General features: G+C 50.2%; 1 protein-coding gene across 1 annotated transcript in view; it reads right to left on the reverse strand.

Moving 5' to 3' along the window:
* The window catches only part of RARRES2 (retinoic acid receptor responder 2), a 53205-nt gene extending 45452 nt beyond the window's left edge, over positions 1-7753 (reverse strand). The window contains exon 1 of the mRNA XM_072154500.1: positions 7596-7753. The gene's annotated coding sequence lies outside the window, so the exon portion shown is untranslated. The remainder of the gene's footprint in view (positions 1-7595) is intronic.
* Positions 7754-9787: the final 2034 nt, after the last annotated feature.

The following is a 9787-nucleotide window of genomic DNA, read 5'->3' on the forward strand; positions in this document are numbered from 1 at the left end:
CTCACAGGGTACAATATCTACAATGTGTGTTATACTCTACAGTCACGGCCATAAGTTCAGAGAATGATACAAATGTAAATTGTTACAAAGTCTCCGGCATCAGGTTTTATAATGGTAATTTGCATATTCTCCAGAATGTTATAAAGAGCGATCAGCTTATCAGCAATTCATTGCAAAGTCAGTATTTACCCAGAAAATGAACTTTTCCCCCAAAACACATTTCCCCTTCATTGCAGGCGCCTTAGGCGGAGCAGCGGCCATGGTGTCAGTGATGTCTCCAGTAACACAGGTGCGGGGGCTGATGGGGACAGGGCTGGGGACAATGTGTCATGTGTAAGTAACAATCACCACTGGGCAGTATAATAGGAGCAGGTAACATGGTGTCAGTGATGTCCCCAGTAACACAGGTGCGGGGGCTGATGGGGACAGGGCTGGGGACAATGTGTCATGTGTAAGTAACAATCACCACTGGGCAGTATAATAGGAGCAGGTAACATGGTGTCAGTGATGTCTCCAGTAACACAGGTGCGGGGGCTGATGAGGACAGGGCTGGGGACAATGTGTCATGTGTAAGTAACAATCACCACTGGGCAGTATAATAGGAGCAGGTAACATGGTGTCAGTGATGTCCCCAGTAACACAGGTGCGGGGGCTGATGGGGACAGGGCTGGGGGGCAATGTGTCATGTGTAAGTAACAATCACCACTGGGCAGTATAATAGGAGCAGGTAACATGGTGTCAGTGATGTCTCCAGTAACACAGGTGCGGGGGCTGATGGGGACAGGGCTGGGGACAATGTGTCATGTGTAAGTAACAATCACCACTGGGCAGTATAATAGGAGCAGGTAACATGGTGTCAGTGATGTCTCCAGTAACACAGGTGCGGGGGCTGATGGGGACAGGGCTGGGGACAATGTGTCATGTGTAAGTAACAATCACCACTAGGCAGTATAATAGGAGCAGGTAACATGGTGTCAGTGATGTCTCCAGTAACACAGGTGCAGGGGCTGATGGGGACAGGGCTGGGGACAATGTGTCATGTGTAAGTAACAATCACCACTGGGCAGTATAATAGGAGCAGGTAACATGGTGTCAGTGATGTCTCCAGTAACACAGGTGCGGGGGCTGATGAGGACAGGGCTGGGGACAATGTGTCATGTGTAAGTAACAATCACCACTGGGCAGTATAATAGGAGCAGGTAACATGGTGTCAGTGATGTCTCCAGTAACACAGGTGCGGGGGCTGATGGGGACAGGGCTGGGGACAATGTGTCATGTGTAAGTAACAATCACCACTGGGCAGTATAATAGGAGCAGGTAACATGGTGTCAGTGATGTCTCCAGTAACACAGGTGTGGGGGCTGATGGGGACAGGGCTGGGGACAATGTGTCATGTGTAAGTAACAATCACCACTGGGCAGTATAATAGGAGCAGGTAACATGGTGTCAGTGATGTCCCCAGTAACACAGGTGCGGGGGCTGGTGAGGACAGGGCTGGGGGACAATGTGTCATGTGTAAGTAACAATCACCACTGGGCAGTATAATAGGAGCAGGTAACATGGTGTCAGTGATGTCTCCAGTAACACAGGTGCGGGGGCTGATGAGGACAGGGCTGGGGACAATGTGTCATGTGTAAGTAACAATCACCACTGGGCAGTATAATAGGAGCAGGTAACATGGTGTCAGTGATGTCTCCAGTAACACAGGTGCGGGGGCTGATGGGGACAGGGCTGGGGACAATGTGTCATGTGTAAGTAACAATCACCACTGGGCAGTATAATAGGAGCAGGTAACATGGTGTCAGTGATGTCTCCAGTAACACAGGTGCGGGGGCTGATGGGGACAGGGCTGGGGACAATGTGTCATGTGTAAGTAACAATCACCACTGGGCAGTATAATAGGAGCAGGTAACATGGTGTCAGTGATGTCTCCAGTAACACAGGTGCGGGGGCTGATGGGGACAGGGCTGGGGACAATGTGTCAGGATTAAGTAACAATCACCACTGGGCAGTATAATAGGAGCAGGTAACATGGTGTCAGTGATGTCTCCAGTAACACAGGTGCGGGGGCTGATGAGGACAGGGTTGGGGGACAATCTGTCAGGATTCAGTAACAATCACACCCCTGGACACTTTACAAGGAGGCTGGTGCTTGGCATCATTGTTTCTCTTCTGTTACCCATGGTTATCTCTAAAGAAACACAAGCAGTCATCATTGCACTGCACAAAACTGGCCACAGGGAAGAGTATCGCAGCGAGAAAGATGTCACCTCAGTCACCAATCTATCGCATCATCAAGGAATCCAAGGAGAGAGGCTCCATTGTTACCAAAAAGGCTCCAGGAGCCCAAGAAGGAGCAGCAAGCGCCAGGAGCGTCTCTTACAAGTGTCTCAGCTTGGGGATGGGGCTCCCAGCATCACAGAGCTCAGGAATGGCAGCAGCAGGTGTGAGGCATCTGCACGCACTGTGACACTGCGGAGACTCCTGGAGCAAGGCCTGGTGTCCAGGAGGGCAGCACAGAAGCCGCTTCTCTCCAGGAACCATCAGGGACAGACGGATATTCTGCAGGAGGTGCAGGGAGTGGACGCTGAGGACTGGGGGACAGACGGATATTCTGCAGGAGGTGCAGGGAGTGGGCGCTGAGGACTGGGGGACAGACGGATATTCTGCAGGAGGTGCAGGGAGTGGACGCTGAGGACTGGGGGACAGACGGATATTCTGCAGGAGGTGCAGGGAGTGGACGCTGAGGACTGGGGGACAGACGGATATTCTGCAGGAGGTGCAGGGAGTGGACGCTGAGGACTAGGGGACAGACGGATATTCTGCAGGAGGTGCAGGGAGTGGACGCTGAGGACTGGGGGACAGACGGATATTCTGCAGGAGGTGCAGGGAGTGGACGCTGAGGACTAGGGGACAGACGGATATTCTGCAGGAGGTGCAGGGAGTGGACGCTGAGGACTGGGGGACAGACGGATATTCTGCAGGAGGTGCAGGGAGTGGACGCTGAGGACTAGGGGACAGACGGATATTCTGCAGGAGGTGCAGGGAGTGGACGCTGAGGACTGGGGGACAGACGGATATCCTGCAGGAGGTGCAGGGAGTGGACGCTGAGGACTGGGGGACAGACGGATATTCTGCAGGAGGTGCAGGGAGTGGACGCTGAGGACTGGGGGACAGACGGATATTCTGCAGGAGGTGCAGGGAGTGGACGCTGAGGACTGGGGGACAGACGGATATTCTGCAGGAGGTGCAGGGAGTGGACGCTGAGGACTAGGGGACAGACGGATATTCTGCAGGAGGTGCAGGGAGTGGACGCTGAGGACTGGGGGGGGGGGTCATTGTCTCTGATGAATCCCATTTCCGATTGTTGGGAGAAGACAAGGTGAGTGATGCCCCCCCAGTCCTGTCTCCTGCACCTGTAAAGCTCCTGCAGCCATTCATGTGGGGGGGGGGGGGGGCGGCTTCTCAGCCAAGGGAATCGCCTAAAAACCCCTCCATGATTAAAGAATGGAGCAGAATGTCCTCCAGGAGCCGCTTCTCCCGACCCTCCAGGAGCAGATGGTGATGAGCAGAGCCTCCTCCAGCATGATGGAGCCCCGGCCATAAAGGGGAGAACTAAATGGTGCAGGGAACAGAACACAGAGATTCTGGGTCCATGGCTCCGGGAACAGAACACAGAGATTCTGGGTCCATGGCCCGGGAACAGAACACAGAGATTCTGGGTCCATGGCCCGGGAACAGAACACAGAGATTCTGGGTCCATGGCCCGGGAACAGAACACAGAGATTCTGGGTCCATGGCCCGGGAACAGAACACAGAGATTCTGGGTCCATGGCCCGGGAACAGAACACAGAGATTCTGGGTCCATGGCCCGGGAACAGAACACAGAGATTTTGGGTCCATGGCCCGGGAACAGAACACAGAGATTCTGGGTCCATGGCTCCGGGAACAGAACACAGAGATTCTGGGTCCATGGCTCCGGGAACAGAACACAGAGATTCTGGGTCCATGGCTCCGGGAACAGAACACAGAGATTCTGGGTCCATGGCTCCGGGAACAGAACACAGAGATTCTGGGTCCATGGCTCCGGGAACAGAACACAGAGATTCTGGGTCCATGGCCCGGAGACTCCCCGGATCTTATCCCATTGAGAACTTGTGGTCAATCATCAGGAGACGGGGGACAAACAAAACCGACACATTGTGACAGAATGCAGCAGTGATAGTGCAGGAATGGACGGCGATCAGTCAGGATCTGGTGCAGGAGGTGAGTGACAGCTGCCAGGGAGAATTGCAGAGGTCCTGAAGAAGAAGGAGAGGTCCTGCAGATACTGACCCGCTGCAGTAACTCCTCCCACCTGACAATAAAAGCTTCTGCTCCCCATAATATGATTGCACTTGTATCTCTGTATGTGATAAACATCTGACAGACCAGAGGGACACATCATGTGACAGGAGGAGATTTGGGTCACTCTCAGGACTTATGGCCAGGACTCTAGTCACATCCAGAGCTGCGTTTCCTATGATCCCAGGAGTCTGTATGATACAATATCTGATGATTCAGCGCCTGAGCCTTTATACAAAGGGTTACATTATTTTGTTTATCCCAAAACTAGTTTCTCCCCTTGTGCTGGGGCCGGGGGTGAGGAAACAATTCTTATAATTGTTCAGTGTTTACAGGAAATGGTGACATTCCAGCAGAGCGGGGGGTGTCGCAGAGTCACCTCACTGCCCCCAGAGCTATATCCACCAATCACAGCTCAGCTCACATGCCTTTACTGCTTTGGAATTAAAACTGATATATGATTGGTTATTATGGGCAACAAAGATACAATCTATTACTCTCTGTTATCAGCCATTACATCCCGGGGAGAGGAGACTGTACAGGGGGGGTACAATCTATTACTCTCTGTTATCAGCCATTACACCCCGGGGAGAGGAGACTGTACAGGGGGGATACAATCTATTTCTCTCTGTTATCAGCCACTACATCCCGGGGAGAGGAGACTGTACAGGGGGATACAATCTATTACTCTCTGTTATCAGCCATTACACCCCGGGGAGAGGAGACTGTACAGGGGGGGATACAATCTATTACTCTCTGTTATCAGCCATTACACCCCGGGGAGAGGAGACTGTACAGGGGGGATACAATCTATTACTCTCTGTTATCAGCCATTACATCCCGGGGAGAGGAGACTGTACAGGGGGGGATACAATCTATTACTCTCTGTTATCAGCCATTACACCCCGGGGAGAGGAGACTGTACAGGGGGATACAATCTATTACTCTCTGTTATCAGCCATTACATCCCGGGGAGAGGAGACTGTACAGGGGGGGATACAATCTATTACTCTCTGTTATCAGCCATTACATCCCGGGGAGAGGAGACTGTACAGGGGGGATACAATCTATTACTCTCTGTTATCAGCCATTACACCCCGGGGAGAGGAGACTGTACAGGGGGGATACAATCTATTACTCTCTGTTATCAGCCACTACACCCCGAGGAGAGGAGACTGTACAGGGGGATACAATCTATTACTCTCTGTTATCAGCCATTACATCCCGGGGAGAGGAGACTGTACAGGGGGGATACAATCTATTACTCTCTGTTATCAGCCATTACATCCCGGGGAGAGGAGACTGTACAGGGGGGGGGTACAATCTATTACTCTCTGTTATCAGCCATTACATCCCGGGGAGAGGAAACTGTACAGGGTGATACAATCTATTACTCTCTGTTATCAGCCATTACATCCCGGGGAGAGGAGACTGTACAGGGGGATACAATCTATTACTCTCTGTTATCAGCCATTACATCCCGGGGAGAGGAGACTGTACAGGGGGGGGGGGGGATACAATCTATTACTCTCTGTTATCAGCCTTTACATCCCGGGGAGAGGAAACTGTACAGGGTGATACAATCTATTACTCTCTGTTATCAGCCATTACATCCCGGGGAGAGGAGACTGTACAGGGGGATACAATCTATTACTCTCTGTTATCAGCCATTACATCCCGGGGAGAGGAGACTGTACAGGGGGGGATACAATCTATTACTCTCTGTTATCAGCCATTACATCCCGGGGAGAGGAGACTGTACAGGGGGGATACAATCTATTACTCTCTGTTATCAGCCATTACATCCCGGGGAGAGGAGACTGTACAGGGGGGATACAATCTATTACTCTCTGTTATCAGCCATTACACCCCGGGGAGAGGAGACTGTACAGGGGGATACAATCTATTACTCTCTGTTATCAGCCATTACATCCCGGGGAGAGGAGACTGTACAGGGGGGATACAATCTATTACTCTCTGTTATCAGCCATTACATCCCGGGGAGAGGAGACTGTACAGGGGGGGATACAATCTATTACTCTCTGTTATCAGCCATTACATCCCGGGGAGAGGAGACTGTACAGGGGGATACAATCTATTACTCTCTGTTATCAGTCATTACACCCCGGGGAGAGGAGACTGTACAGGGGGGGATACAATCTATTACTCTCTGTTATCAGCCATTACACCCCGGGGAGAGGAGACTGTACAGGGGGGGATACAATCTATTACTCTCTGTTATCAGACATTACATCCCGGGGAGAGGAGACTGTACAGGGGGATACAATCTATTACTCTCTGTTATCAGCCATTACATCCCGGGGAGAGGAGACTGTACAGGGGGGATACAATCTATTACTCTCTGTTATCAGCCATTACATCCCGGGGAGAGGAGACTGTACAGGGGGGGATACAATCTATTACTCTCTGTTATCAGCCATTACACCCCGGGGAGAGGAGACTGTACAGGGGGGGATACAATCTATTACTCTCTGTTATCAGCCATTACACCCCGGGGAGAGGAGACTGTACAGGGGGGATACAATCTATTACTCTCTGTTATCAGACATTACATCCCGGGGAGAGGAGACTGTACAGGGGGATACAATCTATTACTCTCTGTTATCAGCCATTACATCCCGGGGAGAGGAGACTGTACAGGGGGGATACAATCTATTACTCTCTGTTATCAGCCATTACATCCCGGGGAGAGGAGACTGTACAGGGGGGGATACAATCTATTACTCTCTGTTATCAGCCATTACACCCCGGGGAGAGGAGACTGTACAGGGGGGGATACAATCTATTACTCTCTGTTATCAGCCATTACACCCCGGGGAGAGGAGACTGTACAGGGGGGATACAATCTATTACTCTCTGTTATCAGACATTACATCCCGGGGAGAGGAGACTGTACAGGGGGATACAATCTATTACTCTCTGTTATCAGCCATTACATCCCGGGGAGAGGAGACTGTACAGGGGGGGGGGGGGATACAATCTATTACTCTCTGTTATCAGCCATATGACTACTGGAGATACATGATATATTTGCACCCTATGTGTGGCTGATGTCATCTTATAACATTCTTGATGAGAAGTTTAGGACCGCCGCCCATTAGAGGAGTTTGTGCAGTTTTTTTGTGCAAAAGTAGCTTGTGTTTTCAACAAAATTATCCAGAGGTGAAGGAAAGAATCGAAAGGGCACAGAAAAGTTTCAGGGGAAGACACAGATATAAGGTAATACATACCACGCAGCGCTGCTCCTGCCTGCAACCGGGACCCGTGTCCAGACTGGAGAAGAGGAAACAGGCAAAGGAGGGGATACGGGGGGAGAGGAAGCTGCAGCGGGGACCTCACAACAACAGCAAATGGAGGACCGCAGCACCATGGTCTACACAGGGCCCAATGACTTCTCTGAGGTTTTTACTAGAATAGGAATATTTTTGAATTTCAAAATTTTTGCCTGAATGGTCTGAATAATAGAAGGGAAATTCCATAAACGGATACCAATACCAAATCTGGGCCCACTGCCAGCTAATGTGGTACTGATCCGGTATTACATCCTGTAGATCTTTTATTTTATATAAAAATAAAAAACATAACAATACAAACCAAACATAATATACAATATATACAAAATATATACAATATCTTATCTGCTGGTCCAGCCCCATTCACTCCTAGCTAAAACAATAATTTAAAATACACCAAAATGTATAAACACCAAATACTACAACCCCCACCCAACCGATTGTCACTCCCTCAACCAAACCAATAAACAATAAGACAAGCCACACCCACAAATAAACATAAATGACTATAAATGTACATAAACCCACCCTATCTATCTGTTCCTGGATCCTTCGATTGCTGCAACCACAGTGGACCTACCATGGCATTGTGTAGACCTGCGTTCCTGTTCTCAGACCTGCTGAGGCCTACGACACCCTAAGGCAGTGGTGGCGAACCTATGGCACGGGTGCCAGAGGCGGCACTCAGAGTCCTTTCTGTGGGCACCCGCTCCATCGCCCCCAGAACACCAGACAGGACTCAAAGAATCTTCCTGCAGTTCCAAGCAACTTAAAATATGCTGTTTTCAGTCATATTTTGATAGTTACTTTGCTACTTGGGACTGTAGGAAGAGGGATAATTAGACTGGATCGGATTATTTTTGGAGGACCTCCTGCTGGCCCCAGAGGGCAACTGAAAAGAAGCTAAAATGATGAAAATTTTCCATCTTTCTACTGTGTTGCTGTCCTCAGGAGGTCAATATGATCGAAAGTTGTTGAACAAGGAGCAATAAGAAACTACTTTTAATTTTTGGTTGGCACCAAGCGATAAATAAGGGGGTTTTGGGTTGCAGTTTGGGCACTCGGCCTCTAAAAGGTTCGCCATTACTGCCCTAGGAACACCATCACCGGGTGTCCCTAGCCGGCTGGACTTAGCCAAGGGATCCGGATGAGGAATAAATCCAGGATGGGCAGAAGCCAAGCACTAGGTACTCTCTTGATTGTATATATTATGCTACTGATATTTTTTCTCCCAGTTCTTCTTCAAGGACTGTGCCCAGAGAATGGACTCGGATGTGATTGAGTTTTCTGAGAGACTTATAGTTATTCATTTAATTACATATTATTGCCTTCCATCAATATAATGCTTTCCCTTTTCAGGTGAAAGGGACATTCTCCATTGCTGCTCCGCATACTATGCCTTTCTTTTTCAGGAAAAGGACATTGTTACTTTTGCTGCTACAAGTAGCCATGTGTAACGTTATGTAACGTTTCTAAGTCAATGCCAATGAGATTTTTGCACAAATATTGTAACAGGTACTTTGTGTTAGTATGCATTAACCCTTTGATAGGCTTTGCAGGCAGGTAGAAAAGACTGTCGTGTCACGGGCACTCCTGCGACCCATATCCCGGGTTGCAAGCGCACCCGTGTTCCTCCTGGTGCATCCGGTTCCAGCTTTCAAGGTAACTTACCTCTACTGGCTCCAGCGGCGGTCTCCGCGGCTCCCACGATTTGGCGCTGGTCGGCCCCCTTCCTTTGCAGCCCCTTCCTGTTTCCCCCGCCGGATCTTTGTGCCTTGTGCCCTAGAGAAAGCTTTGGTTCATGCCGTGCAATGTTATTACGATTTCCTGTTGTGACTCCGGTTCCATTCCTGACTACGCTCCTCTGCCGCCTGCCTTCACCTATTGCTACTTCCCCGACTCCGGTCCCGTGCTGCCGGTCCTGACCGCCTGCCGGTCCCCAACTACGATTCTGCTCAACCTCCCTGTACCTCGCCTTGGCTGCCAGCCCAGAGAAAGTGGCACCTGTGAAACGACCTGGGGGTACCACTCCGCAGCAAGTCCAACCCGCTTTGTGGTGGGCTCTGGTGAAAACCAGGTACCACATAGATTCCGATTCAGGCTGTCTCGTTTTAACCCTTTCATTACAA

Source organism: Engystomops pustulosus, chromosome 5 (assembly GCF_040894005.1).
Source record: "Engystomops pustulosus chromosome 5, aEngPut4.maternal, whole genome shotgun sequence".
In the NCBI taxonomy this organism is placed as follows: Eukaryota; Metazoa; Chordata; class Amphibia; order Anura; family Leptodactylidae; genus Engystomops; species Engystomops pustulosus.